The sequence below is a fragment of the Salmo salar genome, chromosome ssa03 (genome assembly GCF_905237065.1).
Source record: "Salmo salar chromosome ssa03, Ssal_v3.1, whole genome shotgun sequence".
Lineage (NCBI taxonomy): Eukaryota > Metazoa > Chordata > Actinopteri > Salmoniformes > Salmonidae > Salmo > Salmo salar.
This window is the reverse complement of record NC_059444.1, coordinates 41,425,034-41,448,337: the sequence shown is the minus strand read 5'-3', so window position 1 is coordinate 41,448,337 and position 23,304 is coordinate 41,425,034. Positions and strand designations below refer to the sequence as shown.

General features: G+C 42.8%; 1 long non-coding RNA gene across 4 annotated transcripts; it reads left to right on the top strand.

Moving 5' to 3' along the window:
- The first annotated feature begins 10,593 nt into the window (after positions 1-10,593).
- Positions 10,594-21,824, top strand: LOC106600511 (uncharacterized). 4 transcript variants are annotated; one of them, XR_006769134.1, is made up of 6 exons: positions 10,594-10,941; positions 18,891-18,959; positions 19,880-20,001; positions 20,092-20,172; positions 20,709-20,840; positions 20,927-21,823. It is a non-coding gene; the product is annotated as an uncharacterized lncRNA (long non-coding RNA). The 4 variants fall into 4 exon arrangements; XR_006769135.1 differs by lacking the exon at positions 10,594-10,941 and adding an exon at positions 11,028-11,983; XR_006769136.1 differs by lacking the exon at positions 10,594-10,941 and adding an exon at positions 18,737-18,770 and having other exon boundaries at positions 20,927-21,824.
- The last annotated feature ends 1,480 nt before the right edge of the window (positions 21,825-23,304 follow it).

The window sequence follows — 23,304 nt, the reverse complement described above, 5'->3', positions numbered from 1 at the left end:
GTAGTATCTCGATATTTTGAGGTGGTATCTCAACATTTGTAGATACTAAATGTTGAGATAGCATCAACATACAAAAATTAATTGGGCTTCCATAAAGTGCATTCGGAAAAAAATAAGACCCCTTGACTTTTTCCACATTTTGTTACGTTACAGTGTCACGTCCTGACCCTAGTAAGATGTCATTTTCTATAGTAGAGTAGGTCAGGGCATGACAGGGGGTGTTTTGGGGTTCTATGTTTTCTATTTCTATGTTTAAGTTCTAGTTTTTCTATTTCTATGTTGGGATTGTTTGGGTTGATCTCTAATTGGAGGCAACTGATCCTCGTTGCCTCTGATTAGAGATCATATTTAAGTAGGGGTTTTTCTTCCTGGGTTTTGTGGATAGCTGTTTTCTGTTTAGTGTATGTCACCTGACGGAACTGTTGTCGGTCATTTTGTTGTTTTTGTTACGTGTTTCATTAAAAGTAAATATGAGCACATCACATGCCGCACCTTGGTCTCCTTTATACGACCCACGTTACATACAGCCTTATTTTAAAATGGATTCAGTGTTTTTTTTCTCCTCATCAATCTACAAACAATACCCCATAATGACAAACAAAAGAAGGTTTTTAGAAGTGTTAGCAAATTTATTAAAAATTGAAAACAGAAATACTTTATTTACTTAAGTATTAAAACTTGCTATGAGACTCGAAATTGAGCTCAGGTGCATCCTGTTTCTATTGATCATCCTTGAGATATTTCTACAACTTGATTAGAGTCCACCTGTAGTAAATTCAATTGATTGGACATGATTTGGAAAGGCACACACCTGTCTATATAATGTCCCACAGTTGACAGTGCATGTCAGAGAAAAAACAAAGCCATGAGGGCAAAGGAATTGTCCGTAGAGCTCCGAGACAGGATTGTGTCGAGGCACAGATCTGGGGAAGGTTACCTGTGCAGCGACACTCCCCATCCAAACTGACAGAGCTTGAGAGGACCTGCAGAGAAGAATGTAAGAAACTCCCCAAATAATGTTGTGCCAAGCTTGTAGCATCATACCCAAGAAGACTCAAGGCTGTAATCGCTGCCAAAGGTCCATCAACAAAGTACTGAGTAAAGGATCTGAATACTTACAGTACCAGTCAAAAGTTTGGACACACCTACTCATTCAAGGGCTTTTCTTTATTTGTACTATCTTATACATTGTAGAATAATAGAAGACATCAAAACCATTAAATAACACATATGGAATCATGTAATAACCAGAAAAGTGTTAAACCAATCTAAATATATTTGAGATTCTTCAAAGTAGCCACCCTTTGCCTTGACGACAGCTTTGCACACTCTTGGCATTGTATGACATTGTAACAAGTCAGCTGTAAAACTGTATTTTATGGGCTATGATGGGACAATACTTTTTATAATCTGGTCGTATTGTAAAAACTACACAACAACTGCGATTGGACAATACAACTAACAGGGCTGCACTTGCTTTATGCAGGGTTGCATTGTGTACGCCTTTGCATCTGTAATTAAATAGTTACTCACACAGTATGTCATCACTATTGTGTTAATTGATTAATTCCAGTCAATCCTTTTGGATTGATAATGTCTAAGTAGCCTAGCCACCTGAAGTTGTAATATAAAACAAATTTGATGACGTTCACATTTTCTCTTAACACAAGTAAATAGGCCTATTTTCGGCTATAAATACTGGAACATAGCTTAGGCTATTACTGCTTCGTTTCCCCTGGCCAGATGTGATCAGAGCTCATAGGCTTCTCTAGGCTACCTGCAGCTGTGATTGTTAGTAGGCTACAGCTGATCAGACTGAAACACAGATTGTACATGAGTTGACCAATCATGAGACAAATCAGTCTAACAACAGTACTTTGACCCTCTTTTCAATGCTTTTGTGTCAATATTTTTTATTCAACTGAATAGAAAGTGCCAGCTCGCCACACATTTGCCGGTGGCAGTGCTGTGCTGACCTCTGAAACATGGATAAATTGAAATAATTTGCCACATATTGCTACAAATGAAGAAATATTTCCTGTATGTATGTTCTACTATCAAAAAATGTCAAGTTAGTTTGGGCTTCCATACTAATGTTACTGTCCTCAATACAACAAATAAATACTACTGTAGAATTCCATTAATTCCTATGGAGGACTGCTCCTTCTGAGTGCCAATATGGCGGCCGGTGGCTTCATAGCATCTAATTGGCCAATACATAGCATCAGCAATCCAGGGTTTCTATATATATCTTTGGTCCACACGCACATGCGCACACACACACACACACAACCCCCCCCCCCCCCCCCACCTAGACCGATTATAGCTCTGAATCTGTTATTGTGTTGAATTGACATCAATCTGCTATAGTTAATCAATAGCTGTGGCAATGCAGTTTTTGGCTTTCACACACCATTGCGGCAATATCGTACACTAGTATTATTGCAGTGTTTGTTATTCTATTAGACAGCCATATTCCCCTCCTTTCTATGAGATTTGGGATGCCACCCTATTCCCCATGTCAAAAGTAGTGCACTATGTAGGAAAAGGAGTGCCATTTGGGATGCAGTTTTGATGGCCGGCAAACCTCCAGAACACGGCTTCCTCCGATCACAGAAGACAGAGCAGAGATCAGGGTTGAGTCCCAAATGGCACCCAATCCCCTGTAGTGCACCCCTTTTGACTAGGGCCCATAGGGTTCTATAGTGCAAAAGTACTAGTCTCTGGTCAAAAATAGTGCACTAGGGAACAGGGTGCCAACTAGAATGGAGACCAAATCATGCAGAGGAGAGAGTAACTAGAATAATAAACATGTGTAATGAGTGTGCTGCAGTTGAATACCAGGAACAACAGTCACTGGCCCCATCACATCAAGGATCAGTACACTACAAGGGCTTAGAGAGAGATCATGGTGGTTTGCAGCCAAAATAGCACTCTATTCCCTACGTAGTGCACTACTTTTGAGCAGGGCCCTTAGGAAATAGGGTGCCATTTGGGATGCAAACCATGTCAGCAAGGCCATCACATAGTACATTGATTCAACATCATGAAATTAGATGAGATGAGAGGGTCAGAGAGATGAATGTTATAGCCATCTTACTAATGATGATGCTGTTCAACGTGTCATCCGCAGGCTGTGGAGTGGGAGGTGAGTCACTCACAGGCACTGGATGGAGCCTTGCACTGGGCTTTCTGATAGCAGTTCTTTTCAAGGAGTGTTGACTTGTGATGATTGGTATTGAATGTGGTCTTAGCTATTTTAGTTGATGCACTTATTGCAAATTGGTCTGGGTAAGAATGTCTGCTAAATGACTATGAAGTAAAGTCCCAGGCTATGGGAAAGAGGGAGATAGGTTAAGAGAGATAAGGGGGTGAGGGTAAGGGTGAGAGAGAGGTGACCAGCAGCTTTGAGCCAATGAGCCGATTTCAGCATGTCACTAATCTGGGAACATCTTTTATTATAAGAAGGTGTAAGGAAGCTAATAGGGTTGTGATGCACTTCTTGACACAAATTATAATCTCATAGTCTGTCTGTAGGTATGTGGAGTTATAATAACATCATGGCACTAGGCAGTTTCAGTTTTAATCACCCTGTTAAGGTATTTTGTTCCAGTCTTTTGTTCACAATATTTCCAGTAACAGTTTATTTTAAGGGTATAACACTTCACAACAAATTCATAACGATTACATTACACATTCATAAGTAATACAAGTCATGTAGGTACACTTCAAATAAAGTGTTACCAAATTTCCATTGAGGAAATTATCATTTATTTAGCAGTACGCAGTGGCTGATTGTGGGTGTTTACAGTAAGGCTTGTTTTGCCTCCTTGACAGTGTAGTTCAAGAACCATTTGAGGAAATTGAAGCAAGATCCTTTCCCATAATTTCTGATGGAAATAAGAGCGAGAACGAGCACACAAATAAATGCCTGATCTAGTTAATGGCGACATTATAACACAAATACATGTTTGAGGTCTACTGAGGTTCTTTTGAACAACAATTTAAGACTGGGGCCATGCATAGAGCTAAGCTCAGCAGTATTGATGTAGTATTGACAGTCTAGCTTCCTGTCCAGGGGGTGTACTTGTACATCAAGCCAACTCACGGTACACGAAACAGCAGATAAGCTCCTGCCCCTATGGGCCACTCTGACTCGGACAAGGCTTACTTACTGACGACAACTGAAGGATAGCAGATGACCGGTAAACACATGATGCTATTGTTGACAGTATGTAACTAGTTGCCATGGTCTGTGTCGTGAATGGCACCCTATTCTCTAACAAAAGTTTTCCAAAGGGGTTCTTCAGCTGTTTCCATAGGAGAACTCATTCATCCATTCATTCAGATTACACTAGCATTTCGTTTTCTTACAGCATAAAACAGTCAATTTACGGTATTGTACTGTCATTACACAGCACTAGCTTTGATACCATATTACAGCAGGTATACTGTAATATAGAATTTTCTTTACCACCGAGCTGTCTGTATCAACTGTCAAATTCACTGTAACTCCTTTACAGTGTAGATGGCACCTTTTTTTCTAAGAGTGTATGTAATGCATTACTTTTGACCAGAGCCCTATGGCTCTGTGGCTCTCAAAAGTAGTGCACTATATAGGAAATAGGGTGCCGCAGTATTTGCTACGTAGACATAGTCAAAAGGCTGTTGTTGACTGACTGACTCCTAATCCTGCTAGCCCTCATCCGGTTCCAGGGGCCTTTGGGGAGGCAGGTCACAGCTCTCTTTCGCCCCTCTCTCTCTCTCTCGCTACCCTCTCTCGCCCTCTACCTCCCTCTTCTCTCTCAGGGGTTTCTCTGAAATCCCATTACACAATGCACAGAAGTAGGCCAGCTTAGAGATGATTATGTAGCTGCTCCTACACACTGATCTAAGGTCAGTTTTCAGTATATACACTGAGTGTACAAAACATCAAGAACAACTGCTCTGTCTAAGACATAGACTGACCAGGTGAATCCAGGTGAAAGCTATGATCCATTATTGATGTCACTTGTTAAATCCACCTCAAAATCGGTGTAGTTGAAGGAGAGGAGACAAGTTAAAGGATTTTTAAGCCTTGATACAATTGAGACATGGATTGTGTATGTGTGCCATTGACGGTTAATGGGCAATACAAAAGATTTAAGTGCCTTTGAACAGGGTATGATAGTAGGTGCCAGGCACACCGGTTGTGTCAAGAACTGCAACACTGCTGGGTTTTTCACACAGTTTCACGTGTGTATCAAGAATGGTCCACCACCCAAAGGACATCCAGCCAACTTGACACATCTGTGGGAAGCATTGGAGTCAACATGGCCCAACATCCCAGTGGAACACTTTCGACACCTTGTAGAGTCCATTCCCAGAAGAATTGAGGCTGTTCTGATGGCAAAAGGGAGATATTAGGCAGGTGATCCTAATGTTTGGTATACTCTTGTGTGTAATACATCTGAGAATATGTAAACCTGGTGATCCAAATATCAATTCCCACTGGGAATTTCACTTTGGGAATACGGTTCCCACGTTCCCAAAAATAGTTATCTTGTCTGCTGCCTGGTATATTGACTCACTATATATCTGCAGATCTTAGAGAAACATTCATCAGTGCTGGACGTACCTCAAATGGATGATCTTAACCGGTCGGATATAGACATGGAGTCAGAGAGGACCCTCATCGAGAGGATCAAATCCATCAAACAGGAGAAGTGAGTGAAGAGACTGAGACTCCTCTAGTTCTCTGTTATGGGGTGCAAAATCTTGTTCTAGCCCAGCACTAACACATCTGACTGAACTAATCACCAATGAATCAGATGTGTTAAAGAGGAACGCTATCTCAGTAGAAGCTGTCAGTGTTAAAGGGGCAGTGGTTAAAAATGTGATTTCCCGTTTTTTTTAAAGATATTTCCACAAGGTTGAAATAGCAATCTGAAAGTGAAAATTGTGATAATGCCATTTTTGTGTAGAGCTGTTTTAAAAAAAAGGCCTGGAATTTCAGCCTGTTCAGGTAGGATGGAGTTTTTTGCCCAGATCATGACATCACAATATGATCTAATTATTCTGACCAATGACCAGTCATCTTTTATTTGAATATGTATCCTCCTACTTTGAAGGGGTAAGCAGTGTATGCACCATATACCATACAGCTCAGCATTTCTCAATACTTTCCTGGACCTTTAGAGGGGTGCACAATTTTGTTAAACCCAGCACTAACTCACTTGATTCAAATAATCATTGAGCCGGTCACGGTGAGCACTACTGGTGGAGAAGTCAGGTGCAGGAGAGCAGAGAGTTGTGAACAGGCGCACACTTTATTTGGGTAGAGGCAACAAAACAGACAGACGCCACTGCGTCAAAACCTCCAGCCAAAGGATAAAGTGCAAGACACGAAACAGTCCCAACAAAATGAGCAATATTTTACAATAAACAACCTTCGTGAAATACCATGGAAAATACAGGAAAAAACCCAGCCTGGCGCGTACACACGAAATGCGTAACAATTACAATTTCACACAAAGACATGGAGGGGAACAGAGGAATAAATACATGCAGTGGATTTGGGAATGAAAACCTCTGCTCTCCTGCAGGGAACAAGACAAAACAAATGGAACAATGGAAAAATGGAGCGGCGATGGCTAGAAAGCCGGTGACGTCGACCGCCGAACGCCGCCCGAACAAGGAGAGGAGCCGACTTCGGCGGAAGTCGTGACAGAGCCCTTGTTAGTTGAATCAGGTGTGTTATAGTGCTTGACTAGAACAAAAGAGGGGGGGTGGGTGCAACTCAATATTAGGAAGGTGTTCTTAATGTTTTGTACACGCAATGTATATATTATCTCCCTCCAATGATTAAGGTAAGGATTTAGGGGAAGTAAACTGATCATAGACCTGCTCTGCCCAGGAATGGGGTACAGTCTGGATGAAGCAGCAAGATTGGACACCCATGGAGTCATCAAGGCTTAGGTAGCAAATCTCTTACTGCTAGAGCAAATCTGTTAGGGCTTGACTCATTACTTACTTAACTATTCAATCCGATAGCCCCCTTTTCGGCTATGAAACATTTAAAGGCAATCTTACCGCGGTCTCCGAGACTTCATTCAGTCAACGCTGTAGATGTTGGCTTAATTGTAAATTACCTTTAAATGTCATAGTGGTCAGTGTGGCTGACGTCTGGTGAGGTACAGTAGAAACCTCATGATGATAGCATCACCATCAAAATGGCCAGATAAACGCTGGACAACAGTCAGTGGGGGAATAGGGTTTAAAACAGATTGAGCCTAGTTCCGGATTAAAAACCACTTTCAATAGAGATTCACAGGTAAACCGGCCCTTCGAGTACCTCAAGCCTTGAGCTACACATGAATGTCCTTGACACAGTATTGAAAAGCTAACCCAATAGCCCTCAGCTTATTCCTCTATGTAGGTAACCAGCTGCACACTGTTCAAACATGACAACTAAAACAACAGGGTCAGGGTTCAGCCTGATAAGAGCCATGCGAAGGCCACTCTCTCGCTGTTATATCATGTATGATAATATATGTGGCTCAGCCTAGTGTTTGTTATTCGGCCAAGTCTGCGACAGTGTCATAAAGTGCTTGTCTTGTAGAATATATACAGTGCATTCGGAAAGTATTCAGACCCCTTGACTTTTTCCACATTTTGTTACGTTACAGCCTTATTCTAAAATTGATTAAATAAATAGAAATCCTCATCAATCTACACACAATATCCCACAATGACAAAGTGAAAACAGGTTTCTAGAAATGTTAGGAAATGTATTAAAATGGAAAGGATTAATACTTTATTTACATAAGTATTAAGACCCTTTGCTATGAGACTCGAAATTGAGCTCAGGTGCATCCTGTTTCCATTGATCATCCTTGAGATGTTTCTACAACTTGATTGGAGTCCACCTGTAGTAAATTCAATTGTTTGGACATTATTTGGAAAGGCGCACACCTGTCTATATAAGGTCCCACAGTTAACAGTGCATGTAACAGCAAAAACTAAGCCATGAGGTCAAATGAATTGTCTGCAGACCTCCGAGACAGGATTGTGTCAAGGCACAGATCTGGGAAAGGGTACCAAAAGACTTCTGCAGCATTGAAGGTCCCAAGAACACAGTGGCCTCCATCATTCTTAAATGGAAGAAGTTTGGAACCACCAAGATTCCTCCTAGAGCTGGCCGCCTGGCCAAACTCAGCAATCGGGGGAGAAGGGCCTCCACCAATCAGGCCTTTATGGTAGAGTGGCCAGACGGAAGCCACTCCTCAGTAAAAGGCACATGACATCCCGCACCTAAAGACTCTCAGACCATGAGAAACAAGATTCTCTGGTCTGATGAAACCAAGATTGCACTCCTTGGCATGAATGCCAAGCGTCACATCTGGAGAAAACCTGGCACCATCCCTAAGGTGAAGCATGCTGTTGGCATGCTGTTTTTCAGTGGCAAGGACTGGGAGACTAGTCAGGATTGAGGGAAAGATGAACGGAGAAAAGTACAGAGATCCTTGAAGAAAACCTGTTCCAGAGCACTCAGGACCTCAGACTGGGGCGAAGGTTCCCCTTCCAACAGGACAACGACCCTAAGCACACAGCCAAGATAATGCTGGAGTGGCTTCGGGACAAAGATTGGAAAGCTGCCGCGGTCATCCCCCTCTTCAAAGGGGGAGACACTCTAGACCCAAACGTATAGACCTATATCCATCCTGCCCTGCCTTTCTAAAATCTTTGAAAGCCAAGTTAACGAACAGATGCCCAACCATTTCGAATCCCACCGTACCTTCTCTACTATGCAATCTGGTTTCCGAGCTGGTCATGGGTGCACCTCAGGTCAAGGTCCTAAACGATATCATAACCGCCATCGATAAAAGACAGTACTGTGCAGGCGTCTTCATCGACCTGGCCAAGGCTTTCGACACTGTCAATCACCACATTCTTATCGGCAGACTCAATAGCCTTGGCTTCTCAAATGACTGCACCGCCTGGTTCACCAACTACTTCTCAGATAGAGTTCAGTGTGTGAAATTGGAGGGCCAGTTGTCCGGACCTCTGGCAGTCTCTATGGGGGTGCCACATGGTTCAATTCTCGGGCCGACTCTTTTCTCTGTATATATCAATGATGTCACTCTTGTTGCTGGTGATTCTCTGATCCACCTCTATGCAGACGACAACATTCTGTATACATCTGGCCCTTCTTTGGACACTGTGCTAACAAACCTCCAAACGAGCTTCAATGCAATACAACACTCCTTCCGTGGCCTCCAACTGCTTTTAAATGCTAGTAAAACTAAGTGAATGCTCTTCAACCGATTGCTGCCTGCACTCTCCTGCCCGACCGTCCAGCATCACTACTCTTGACGGTTCTGACTTAGAATATGTGGACAACTACAAATACAGCACACCCAACTACCTCATCCCCATATTATTACTTAGCCTCTTGCTCTTTTGCACCCCAGTATTTCTACTTGCACATCATCATCTGCACATCTATCACTCCAGTGTTAATGCTGAATTGTAATTATTTCGCCTCTATGGCCTATTTATTGCTACTTACCTCCCTACTCTTCTACATTTGCACACACTGTACTGTACATATATTTTTCTGTTGTGTTATTGACTGTATGTTTGTTTATGTCTAACTCTGTGTTGTTTTTGTTGCACTGCTTTGCTTTATCTTGGCCAGGTCGCAGTTGTAAATGAGAACTTGTTCTCAACTGGCCTACCTGGTTAAATAAAGGTGAAATAAAAAATAAAATAAAGTCTCTGAATGTCCTTGAGTGCCCAAGCCAGAACCCAGACTTGAACACGATCGAACATCTCTGGAGACCTTAAAATAGCTGTGCAGCGATGCTCCCCATCCAACCTGACAGAGCTTGAGAGGATCTGCAGAAACAAATGGAAGAATCTCCCCAAATACATGTGTGCCAAGCTTGTAGCATTATACCTGAGAAGACTTGAGGCTGTAATCTCTGCCAAAGGTGCTTCAACAAAGTACTGAGTAAAGGTTCTGAATACTTATGTCAATGTGATATTTCCATTTTTATTTGTAATAAATGTGCAAAAATGTCTAAAACTGTTTTTCTTTCTCCTTATTGTGTGTGGATTGGTGAGGGGAAAAAACAAGTTAATACATTTTAGAATAAGGCTGTAACGTAACAAAATGCGGAAAAAGTCAAGGGGTCTGAATACTTTCCGAATGCACTGTATATGTGAGGATGGGAAGGAGTGTGGGGGCTGTCATGATGGGTCTACTCTGTCCAATCTTCACAGTTCCCAACCTTCCCCTGGTGGAACAAAAACTAAACAGTGATGTCCCCCAGAGGCTCCCCCGGCCCCTGGCTGCATCCCGTAAGGCAACCTATTCCCTACATAGTGCACTACAGGGCCCAGGTCAAAAGTAGTGATCTATGGGGAATAGGGTGCTATTTGGGACTCATTCTTTGTCGAAGCAGCAGTTAGGTGAGAAACTCCCATCCCTGTGTTAACAGTCCACCCAACATCCATGGACAATGGGAGTGAAGGACGCAGTCTGTCCGGAGGCACTCCACCGACGGAGATCTACATATAGAACATGGGAAGGGAACAGGGGTGCAGCAGAGGTGAGAGACAGAGACCCTTTCACACGAAGCTGCCTGACAGGAACAACAATAAAGTTCAGAGTGATTCATCCGAGGGCTCTGCCAGGGCGCCACGACGATCCGCACTGCCCCGTCAGGAAGAGGTGATGCCATCCGCTCTCTCCACTCAGTCCGAGTGTGACGTCCTCTTCCACCTCGCTGGCTTCCCCTTTGGACCGCCCGGGGTCCCATGGTGTCTCGTTCTCAAGAAAGATTCCTTCCGGCTGCCCCTTTCTAGTATTTCTAAAAACAACATTGTTGTTTTGAATCTTGGCTGATGGATACTGGGGCTTTGGAGGGTTAATGGACACACTCATTTACTATGGAGGTTTGTGTGTGTGTGTGTGTGGGGGGGGGGGGGGGGGGGGGCTGTGTGTGAGCGTGCGTCCTTCCGTGTGTGTGTGCGTGATTGTATGCGTGTGGACCCGAGCCAGTTCAAGGAGAACTAATTCAATGTACGTATTCGTCCAGTCTGGGACTAGAACCTAAATATGCTATGACAGCGTCTCTGCTTAAGTGATAATGCCAGAGAATCCAGTGTTTGGAGGATATATTGGCACGTGTGTTGTTAGTATTGACAAACCGTGCCAATAATGTATATCCTCCAAACACCAGCTTTTATACAAGGGTTACCAACATGTTAAAATAATGATTGACATATTTTCATAAAAAACGTTATTTTGCTGAATTTATTCATACTATTTCCTCCTTCCACAATATTCCAGACACAAATCTCGTGTTGCTACCCATGCCGGCTGGTCATTCATTCTATCAATTCTGTATCTATGAACGCGACCCAGTCGTTCGTTCTAAATGTTCCATTGTCATATTGGCTGGCAACGGTCGTATCCCTTGCTTGCTAGCTAGCCAATTATGGCTAACTTACAGTCACGTCAAAAAGTGCAGCCAGAATAACAGCAAAGTAGCTGCACTTGCATTGGTTTAAGCTATTTTCTAGTGACATTTATTTGGATACACACATAACAATGAGAAAATGAAGCGAAATTTCGCCTGGCATAGAACATTTGCTCACTCGTCAGGATACTGTTGTTCAGAGGAGCTAGACAACAACACAGCTAACACAATCACGTCATAGTGAAGCTGGAAGACAGCAAACTAGCTACACTTCTTTTTGTTTTACCTTTTTTCGATTTAAATTTCTTTATATATATTCATAAAAATGATGCCAGCTGATTCATGATTTCAACTGGCTGAGAAACGCTGCCAACCCGGATGTAATATAATTCTGGTTTTGTGGCGCTAGTCTGAATTCCCCATGGGAAAACTATAAACAGGAAGACGTGCATATTTCTTCGCCAGCACCAGTCACTGAGCTTGCAAGCTGAAGTTAGCTAGTGAGTCACAGAAAAGTACGTTTAGCCTGTAAATTATTTCAACCCGATTCTTGCTGGATAGATACTTTTATAGCTAACATGCTAGCTAGCTAATGCTAACGATGCTAGATGACCCCATCTAGTTCCCAAGAGAAGCAGACCGATAAATCAAATTTGCTTTCGAACTTTGTAATTATCTGTAAAGTTGTTTTACATGAACTCATACTAGCTATATATATATATATATATGTGTGTGCACGTACAGTTGAAGTCGGAAGTTTACATACCTTAGCCAAATACATTTAAACAATTTTTTTCACAATTCCTGACATTTAATCATAGTAAAAATTCCCTGTCTTAGGTCAGTTAGGATCACCACTTTATTTTAAGAATGTGAAATGTCAGAATAATAGTAGAGAATTATTTATTTCAGCTTTTATTTCTTTCATCACATTCCCAGTGGGTCAGAAGTTTACATACACTCAATTAGTATTTGGTAGCATTGCCTTTAAATTGTTGAACTTGTGTCAAACGTTTCGGGTAACCTTCCACAAGCTTCCCACAATAAGTTGGGTGACTTTTGGCCCATTCCTCCTGACAGAGCTGGTGTAACTGAGTCAGGTTTGTAGGCCTCCTTGCTCACACATGCTTTTTCAGTTCTGCCCAAAAATGGTTTATGGGATTGAAGTCAGGGCTTTGTGATGGCCACTCCAATAGCTTGACTTTGTTGTCCTTAAGCCATTTTGCCACAACTTTGGAAGTATGCTTGGGGTCATTGTCCATTTGGAAGACCCATTTGCGACCAAGCTTTAACTTCCTGACTGATGTCTTGAGATGTTGCTTCAATATATCCACATAATTTTCCTCCTTATGATGCTATCTATTTTGTGAAGTCCACCAGTCCATCCTGCAGCAAAGCACCCCCACAACATGATGCTGCCACCCCGTGCTTCACGGTTGGGATGGTGTTCTTCGGCTCGTGTAACCGATGTGAAATGGCTAGCTAGTTACCGGGGTGCGCGCTAGTAGCATTTCAATCGGTGACGTCACTCGCTCTGAGACCTTGAAGTAGTTGTTCCCCTTGCTCTGCAAGGGCTGTGGTTTTTGTGGAGCGATGGGTAACAATGCTTCGAGGGTGGCTGTTGTCGATGTGTGCAGAGGGTCCCTGGTTCGAGCCCAGGTAGGGTCGAGGAGAGGAACGGAAGTTATACTGTTACACTCGCAAGCCTCTCCCTTTTTCCTCCAAACATAACAATGGTTGTTATGGCCAAACAGTTATATTTTTGTTTCATCAGACCAGAGGACATTTCTCCAAAAAGTATGATCTTTGTCCCCATGTGCAGTTGCAAACCGTAGTCTGGCTTTTTTATGGCGGTTTTGGAGCAGTGGCTTCTTCCTTGCTGAGCGGCCTTTTAGGTTATATCGATATAGGACTCGTTTTACTGTGGATATAGACTTTTGTACCTGTTTCCTCCAGCATCTTCACAAAGTCTTTTGCTGTTTTCTGGGATTGATTTGCACCTTTCGCACTAAAGTACATTCATCTCTAGGAGACAGAACGCGTCTCCTTCCTGAGCGGTATGACGGCTGTGTGGTCCCATGGTGTTTATACTTGCGTACTATTGTTTGTACAGATGAACGTGGTACCTTCAGGCCTTTGGAAATTGCTCCCAAGGATGAACCAGACTTGTGGAGTTCTACAATTATTTTTCTGAGGTCTTGGCTGATTTCTTTAGATTTTCCCATGATGTCAAGCAAAGAGGCACTGAGTTTGAAGGTAGGCCTTGAAATACATCCACAGGTACACCTTCAATTGACTAGATTATGTCAATTAGCCTATCAGAAGCTTCTAAAGCCATGACATAATTTTCTGGACTTTTCCCAGCTGTTTAAAACTTCTGACCCATGGGAATTGTGATACAGTGAATTATAAGTGAAATAATCTATCAGTACACAATTTTTTGAAAAATTTGTTGTCATGCACAAAGTAGATGTCCTAACCGACTTGCCAAAACTATAGTTTGTTAACAAGACATTTGTGGAGTGGTTGAAAAACAAGTTTTAATGACTCCAACCTAAGTGTATGTAAACTTCCGACTTCAACTGTATGTATGTATGTATGTGTTAGGCTACAGTACACTACAGTACCGTTAGTATTACTGAATGACAACAATATAGCCTTGTCACTACTAACGTTGGTTGATAGGGGTGCAGTAGGCTACAGTACAACATTACTAAATGATAACAACGTAGCCTTGTCACTAGCTAGTAGTTGGTTGATGGGGTGTGATACAGTAGGCTACAATACAGCAACAATAGCCTTCCTATTGTTCTGTTATTCATTGGGTTTATGGTTAAATTAGTTAATATTATAAGAAAGATCACACATTCATGCAGCTGTTGTTGTGTCTCATTGTCTTTATCTATACCATAGCTTCTGCTATGGATATGCCTTTTACTTGAGAGCCCTTCCTCTTTGCCAGGTCTCCCTTTACAAAATGTTATTTTTGACCTGGTACAATAAGCTAACGGTTGTGTGCACTCTCACCAGATAGAATTGTGTGGTTCGGGGGCAGATTTTCAAAAGAAAATAGACATATACAGTATATCATCAGCAATCAGCACTCTTTTGGTTGGGCTTCCTCTGGAGAGGAGGAGTTATCATTTGAGTTCCCATTCAGGACAGGCTTCTGCATGAAAACAAAACAATAATGTAAATTTGGTCAAGGCAAGTTCTGTTTATATTTTTAGGTTATATCGATATAGGACTCGTTTTACTGTGGATATAGACTTTTGTACCTGTTTCCTCCAGCATCTTCACAAAGTCTTTTGCTGTTTTCTGGGATTGATTTGCACCTTTCGCACTAAAGTACATTCATCTCTAGGAGAGATGTTCCAAGATGGCGTAGCAGTTCAGACGTCCTTTGTCGTGTCCCGTGTGTATGTATATATATATATATATATATATATTTACATATATATATATATATTTACATATTTTCTTCGCATATCTTTTTACATATTTTTTTCTAAAAACTCAACCTCAAAACACTCTCCTGCAACCCGCCTCACCAATTAAAAAAAAAAAAAAGTATTATTTACCTCATCTGAAATCCACAACAGAAGCTAGCCAGAGGTTAGCCATTTCACTGGCTAATGTTGGAGTTCAGGCTAGCCACGGTTAGCGGTCCTCAGCTATCCATTAGCTCGAAAAGCTATCGCCAGTTTTTGTACAGCGCGACTCAGTCTCAGACCACCTATTCTCTCTCCATATCCCCGGATTCCTACCGCAGGCTCTGGACTTTTACACCTGGATCTTGCAGCGTGCTAGCTGTTACCTGAGTGACTATTGGCAAACGTCGGTCCTGGAGCTAACATAAATTATTCCGGAGCTAGCCAGCTGAAGAGTTCCTTCAGCCACTCCTGGGCTACAATCACCTATCCGGACCCGGTTTTTTTTACTGCCGATGCGGAGCCCCATCGGGCCTTCACGACTGGACGACCGACGTTATCTGCCCGAGGGAGTTATCCAACTGGCCCCTCCGTCGCGACGTAACCTGAACGCCCATCTGCGGCCTGCTAATCGTTAGCTATCTTATCGGCTGCTATCTGAATAGGTCTATCGGACAACTTCTTTGGGCCACTATAACTATTTTGCCAATTGGACTGATCCCCCCCCTACCACACGGAACCCCACTAATCTACAGACGGAAACGCACGAGGTGGCTAAAAACAGACCTCCCTCCATCTTCTACCAGCTTGCTACCTATGGCTCGGCTAGCTATCTAATTCTCACTGGACCCTTTGATCACTCGGCTAAGCATGCCTCTCCTTAATGTCAATATGCCTTGTCCATTGCTGTTCTGGTTAGTGTTTATTGGCTTATTTCACTGTAGAGCCTCTAGCCCTGCTCATTATACCTTATCCAACCTCTCAGTTCCTCCACCCACACATGCTATGACATCTTCTGGTTTCAATGATGTTTCTAGAGACAATATCTCTCTCATCATCACTCAATGCCTAGGTTTACCTCCACTGTATTCACATCCTACCATACCTTTGTCTGTACATTATACCTTGAAGCTATTTTATCGCCCCCAGAAACCTGCTCCTTTTTCTCTCTATTCCAGACGTCACAGACGACCAATTCTTATAGCTTTTAGCCGTACCCTTATCCTCATCCTTCTCTGTTCCTCTGGTGATGTTGAGGTGAATCCAGGCCCTGCAGTGTCTAGCTCCACTCCTACTCCCCAGGTGCTCTCTTTTGATGACTTCTGTAACCGTAATAGCCTTGGTTTCATGCATGTTAACATTAGAAGCCTCCTCCCTAAGTTTGTTTTATTCACTGCTTTAGCACACTCTGCCAACCCGGATGTCCTAGCCGTGTCTGAATCCTGGTTTAGGAAGTCCACCAAAAACTCTGAAATCTTCATCCCTAACTACAACGTTTTTAGACAATGCCTTCCTCACCATCTTAAATGCCTTCCTCGCCATCTTAAATAAGCATGCCCCATTCAAGAAATTTTGAACCAGGAATAGATATAGCCCTTGGTTCTCCCCAGACCTGACTGCCCTTAACCAACACAAAAACATCCTGTGGCGTTCTGCATTAGCATCGAACAGCTCCCGTGATATGCAACTTTTCAGGGAAGTTAGAAACCAATATACACAGGAAGTTAGAAAAGCCAAGGCTAGCTTTTTCAAGCAGAAATTTGCTTCCTGCAACACAAATTCAAAAAAGTTCTGGGACATTGTAAAGTCCATGGAGAATAAGACCACCTCCCAACTGCCCACTGCACTGAGGATAGGAAACTCTGTCACCACCGATAAACCCACTATAATTGAGAATTTCATAAGCATTTTTCTACAGCTGGCCATGCTTTCCACCTGGCTACCCCTACTGCAGTCAACAGCACTGCACCCCCCACAGCTACTCGCCCAAGCCTTCCCCATTTTTCCTTCTCCCTTATCCATTCAGCTGATGTTCTGAAGGAGCTGCAAAATCTAGAACCCTACAAATCAGCCGGGCTAGACAATCTGGACCCTTTCTTTCTAAAATTATCTGCTGAAATTATTGCAACCCCTATTACTAGCCTGTTCAACCTCTCAACACTCTTGACCCAAATTGCTACAGACCTATAGCCATCCTACCCTGCCTTTCTAAGGTCTTCGAAAGCCAAGTCAACAAACAGATTACCGACCATTTCGAATCCCACCGCACCTTCTCCGCTATGCAATCTGGTTTCAGAGCTGGTCATGGGTGCACCTCAGCCACGCTCAAGGTCCTAAATGATATCATAACCGCCATCGATAAGAGACAATACTGTGCTGCCGTATTCATTGACCTGGCCAAAGCTTTCGACTCTGTCAATCACCACATCCTCATCGGCAGACTCAATAGCCTTGGTTTCTCAAATGTTTGCATTGCCTGGTTCACCAACTACTTCTCTGATAGAGTTCAGTGTGTCAAATCGGAGGGCCTGTTGTCCGGACCTCTGGCAGTCTCTATGGGGGTGCCACAGGGTTCAATTCTTGGGCCGACTCTTTTCTCTGTATACATCAATGATGTTGCTCTTGCTGCTGGTGAGTCTCTGATCCACCTCTACGCAGACGACACCATTCTGTATACTTCTGGCCCTTCTTTGGACACTGTGTTAACAACCCTCCAGATGAGCTTCAATGCCATACAACTCTCCTTCCGTGGCTTCCAACTGCTCCTAAATACAAGTAAAACTAAATGCATGCTCTTCAACCGATCGCTGCCTGCACCTAACCGCCTGTCCAGCATCACTACTCTGGACGGTTCTGACTTAGAATATGTGGACAACTACAAATACCTAGGTGTCTGGTTAGACTGTAAACTCTCCGTCCAGACTCACATCAAACATATCCAATCCAAAGTTAAATCTAGAATTGGCTTCCTATTTTGCAACAAAGCATCCTTCACTCATGCTGCCAAACATACCCTCATAAAACTGACCATCCTACCGATCCTCGACTTTGGCGATGTCATTTACAAAATAGCCTCCAATACCCTACTCAACAAACTGGATGCAGTCTATCACAGTGCCATCCGTTTTGTCACCAAAGCCCCATATACTACCCACCACTGCGACCTGTACACTCTCGTTGGCTGGCCTTCTCTTCATAATCGTCGCCAAACCCACTGGCTCCAGGTCATCTACAAGACCCTGCTAGGTAAAGTCCCCCCTTATCTCCGCTCACTGGTCACCATAGCAGCACCCACCTGTAGCACGCGCTCCAGCAGGTATATCTCTCTGGTCACCCCCAAAGCCAATTCCTCCTTTGGCCGTCTCTCCTTCCAGTTCTCTGCTGCCAATGACAGGAACGAACTACAAAAATCTCTGAAACTGGAAACACATCTCCCTCACTAGCTTTAAGCACCAGCTGTCAGAGCAGCTCACAGATCACTGCACCTGTACATAGCCCATCTATAATTTAGCCCAAACAACTACCTCTTCCCCTACTGTATTTATTAATTTATTTTGCTCCTTTGCACCCCATTATTTATTTTCTACTTTGCACTTTCTTCTACTACAAATCTACCATTCCAGTGTTTTACTTGCTATATTGTATTTCCTTTGCCACCATGGCCTTTTTTGCCTTTACCTCCCTTATCTCACCTCATTTGCTCACATTGTATATAGACTTATTTTTCTACTGTATTATTGACTTTGTGTTTGTTTTACTCCATGTGTAACTCTGTGTTGTTGTATGTTGTCGAACTGCTTTGCTTTATCTTGGCCAGGTCGCAATTGTAAATGAGAACTTGTTCTCAACTTGCCTACCTGGTTAAATAAAGGTAAAATAAAATAAATAAATAAATAATTCTCAATCAGATGAGGTACACAGCTAACCCAAATTTAAGTTCATTCATTCATAAATGTGGACACTAATTATTGTTAATATTCCAATTCTCTAGGCCCTTCATTCCCAAACCTGAAGCCCCCTGTCCACAGCAGGAAAGACCAGGAAAAAGTGTTTGCTTAAGGTACAACTTCCTATTGAGGAAATGTAAGATGACTCAATGTCATATTTAGTTACTGACATGAATCGAAGCATATACAAGCGATCTTTCAAATGTATTTCATAAAGCCCCTTTTACATCAGCAGTTGTCACAAAGGGCTTATACAGATACCTAGCCTAAAACCCCAAAGAGCAAGCAATGCAGATGTAGAAGCACAGTGGCTATGAATAACTCCCCTAGAAAGGCAGGAACCTAGGAAGAAACCTAGAGAGGAACCAGGCTCTGAGGGGTGGCCAGTCATCTTCTGGCTGTGCTGGTGGAGATTATAAAATAGTGCAGCCATTTAATAATCACAGTGGTTATAGATTATGAAGTAGTTCAGCACCTCGGGAGTAAATGCCAGTTGGCTCTTCATAGCTGAGCAATTAGAGGTTGAGACAGCAGGTCTAGTAGAGAGAGACCGGATCAAACAGCAGGTCTGGGACAAGGTAGCACTTCCGGTGAGTCCTGATCGGGTCAGGGTTCCATAGCCGCAGACAGAAACAGCAGAAACTGAATCCGCAGCACGACCAGGTGGACAGGGATAGCCAGGAGTCATTAGGCCAGGTAGTCCTGGTTCTAGGGCTCAGGTCCTGCATCCTTTATTTAATTTGTGTAGACTAAGCCCTAGGAGGTTTTATAACTTCACATGATTTAGCGTACTTGTCAATCCAGATCTGAATCTAATCACTGAATGTCCTAATACAAGGATGTGGTCAGGTTGCCTCACTTCTGAGTCACAATAACACAGATCACACACACCACAGATTGCGAGGGCAAGTACAATGAGAAGTCGGGAAAATGAAGTCTGCTGTGTGGTTGCCCCACACACACACACACAAACACACACTTAATTTAGGTTAGTTAATGCTTTGTCATTAAAATATTAGTGTCTATCTTTCAGATCTGCCAACCAGGCACGGTGGGTGACAGGTAACTGTGTTTCCACCAAGCTGTTCCATTCCTGGAGTGGCATGCTGGAACTTCCAGAGGCTTGTAGACCTGAAGCAGTGTGATGTGGTCCAAGTATTTATCACACACACGTATACTCACTCACTCACTCTGTTATGTTGTATCATTATTTTCACTTAAGAAAATTGTTCCTCTCTCTTTTAGATCTATTAGCACAACCACAGTCCTCACAGCTGCAGTCGTCTGCCCCTTCACCTGCTACATTGGCCATGACAGGTGATACAGGTAATTATCACATCTATGTATACACGCATGCATACTCTCCCTCACATACTCTCCGACATCCGCATAGCGGTGGAACTGTCTTAGAGCTGTCAAATTCAAAAGCGGCTCCTGGCATTATACCTAAAGCGGGCATTGCCATTGGCTGCATGGAGTCGTATTAACAGAAATCTCATGCAGCCCTGTTTACAAGTTAGAATACTGAAATTTGAGATGTAATCTACACCTCGATTAGGCTGATAGAAATCCTCATTATTTAGTTTAATGAGTGTCATTAATTCTATGTAACATACAAATATCAGAACGAGGAAGTGTAACGTCACGAAACTACACCCGTCCTTCTCACAACAAGAGCAGCTGCTTTGTGGTTTGACAGAGCCAACACAGTTACACCTCAGACACCACCAAAACATCAGCTATGTGGGTGTCGGGTATCGCCGGTTAACACTTGATCTGATCGAATCTAGGCCTTACACTATTTCTGTCTGTTTAGTTGTATGATTACTGTCAGTTAATAAAATTGTGCCTCTCACTTTTAGATCTGCCACCCCCAGCAGTTCAGCTGCAGTCACAGTAGTCCTCTGCTGTGGTATTTCATTTACCGGCTGCACCAGTTCTTACTACACTGGCTGCGAAGGGAGAAACTTTTGAGGATTCCCAGATGGATATAGGTAATTCAGAATTATATTACACATACATATGCTCACTCACACCAACAACTGTTTACTTACTGTCACTTTGTGCATCTCTCTTTCAGATCTGCCATGCACTCCACCAATGCCCCTGACAGCCTCACCCAGAAGTGCATACACCGGGTCTATCACGATTGACAAAGCAGAGATAGGTGGCTGACAAGGAAATATAAAACAACATCCACACACTCTCTGTCACACACACATTATCCCCAAAGTAAATACATTGTAATTACTTCATTATTTTATTTTAGGATTGGAGATATCTACACCTACATATTCATTATCAATATCTACATAATTACTCTAAGTATCATTCCAATCAGTGTGATTGATAATATTGTAAGAGTATTGCTTAATTTGTAGTTTGAGAAAATTCGGTGAGCTTTTTTTCTGAGTTGAAAAACATTCCTCTCTCTCTCTCGCTCTCACACACACACTACACCCAATGTAAATACATTTTATGTATGCTCCATTTATTTGAGGATTGTGTGTAATAAAGTACATTCACAGTTAAAGCAACAGTTAGTTTTATTAGATATTTGAATGACAGAAAGGAAGTCGGCACACTCTGGGAGTGTGTGCAGATTTTGTCATCTCGAGCTGAAACAGGGCCCCAACAGCCCTCAGATATGTACAGTGTTCCCAGGAGTGGCAAATATGTTTATTGTCCTGCAAAAGTATTTTGAATGTATCAAGGGCATTCCCTGGCTACCCATCCACATTGTTCAGGTTAAACTGACGTTTGTTCTCCACAGTGAGATGACCTGGAGAAAGTTCCAGACGTCAGCTTTTTATGTAGCAGAAAAGCACAGATGTGTTTCTCCCATTCTTCTCTTCAGATCTGTCAGGTTGAATGGGGAGTGTCGCTGCACACCTATTTTCAGGTCTCTCCAGAGATGTTCTATCGGGTTCAAGTCCAGGCTCTTGCTGGGCCAATCAAGGACATGCAGAGACTTGTCCCGTAGCCACTCCTGCATTGTCTTGGCTGTGTGTTTAGGGTCGTTGTCCTGTTGGAAGGTGAACCTTCGCCCAAGTCTGAGGTCCTGAGAGCTCTGGAGCAGGTTTTTATCAAGGATCTCTGTACTTTGCTCCGTTCATCTTTCCCTCAATCCTGACTAGTCTCAGATCCTGCCGCTGAAAAACACCACCACCATGCTTCATCGTAGGGAAAGGGGCATACCTAGTCAGTTGTACAGCTGAATGCATTCAACTGAAATGTGTCTTCCGCATTTAACCCAACCCCTCTGAATCAGAGAGGTGCGGGGGGTTGCCATCCACGTCTTCGTCGCCCGGGGAACAGTGGGTTAACTGCCTTGCTCAGGGGCAGAACAGATGGTGCCAGGTTTCCTCCAGATGTGATGCTTGACATTCAGGCCAAAGAGTTCAATCTTGGTTTAATCAGACCAGAGAATCTTGTTTCTCATGGTCTGTGAGTCCTTTAGGTGCCTTTTGGCAAACTCCAAGCGGTCTGTCATGTGCCTTTTACTGAGGAGTGGCTTCCGTCTACCCACTCTACGATAAAGGCCTGATTGGTGGAGAGTTGCAGAGATGGTTGGCCTTCTGGAAGGTTCTCCCATCTCCACAGAGTTACTCTGGAGCTCTGTCAGAAGGACCATCGGTTTCTTGGTCACCTCCCTGACCAAGCCCTTCTCACCCGATTGCTCAAGCTCTAGGAAGAGTCTTGGTGGTTCCAATCTTCTTCCAGTTAAGAATGATGGTGGCCACTGTGTTCTTGGGGCCCTTCAATGCAACACATTTTTTGGCACCCTTCCCCAGATCTGTGACTCGACACAATCCTGTCTCGGCACTCTACGGACAATTCCTTCGACCTCTTGGCTTGGTTTTTGCTCTGACATGCACTGTCATCTGTGGAAGCTTATATAGACAGGTGTGTGCCTTTCCAAATTGTGTTCAATCAATTGAATTTACCACAAGTGGACTCCAAGTTGTAGAAAAATCTCAGGGATGATGAATGGAAACACGGTGCACCTGAGCTCAATTTTTAGTCTCATAGCAAAAGCTCTGAATACTTATTTAAATAAGGCATCTTTATTTTTTTGTAATAAACTCAAACATTTCTAAAAACCTGTTTTCACTTTGTCATTATGGGGTATTGTGTGTAGATTGAGGACATTTTTTTACTTAATCAATTTTAGAATAATGGTGTAACTTACCAAAATGTTGAAAAAGTGAAGGGGTCTGAATACTTTCTGAATGCACTGTAAATAAATTAAAATTACTTGTTTATTTTATATGTGGATAGTTTGTGGGGAAATTCTGTGTGCTTTTGTCTGAGTTACAAAACATGACTCTCACATACCCACATTAGACCCAATTTAAATAAATAAAATAAACAAGTTATGTATGTTCCATTTTATTTAAGGAAAATGTAATGATATAATATGCAATAAAGTACATTCACAGTTAAAGCAATGTCTTT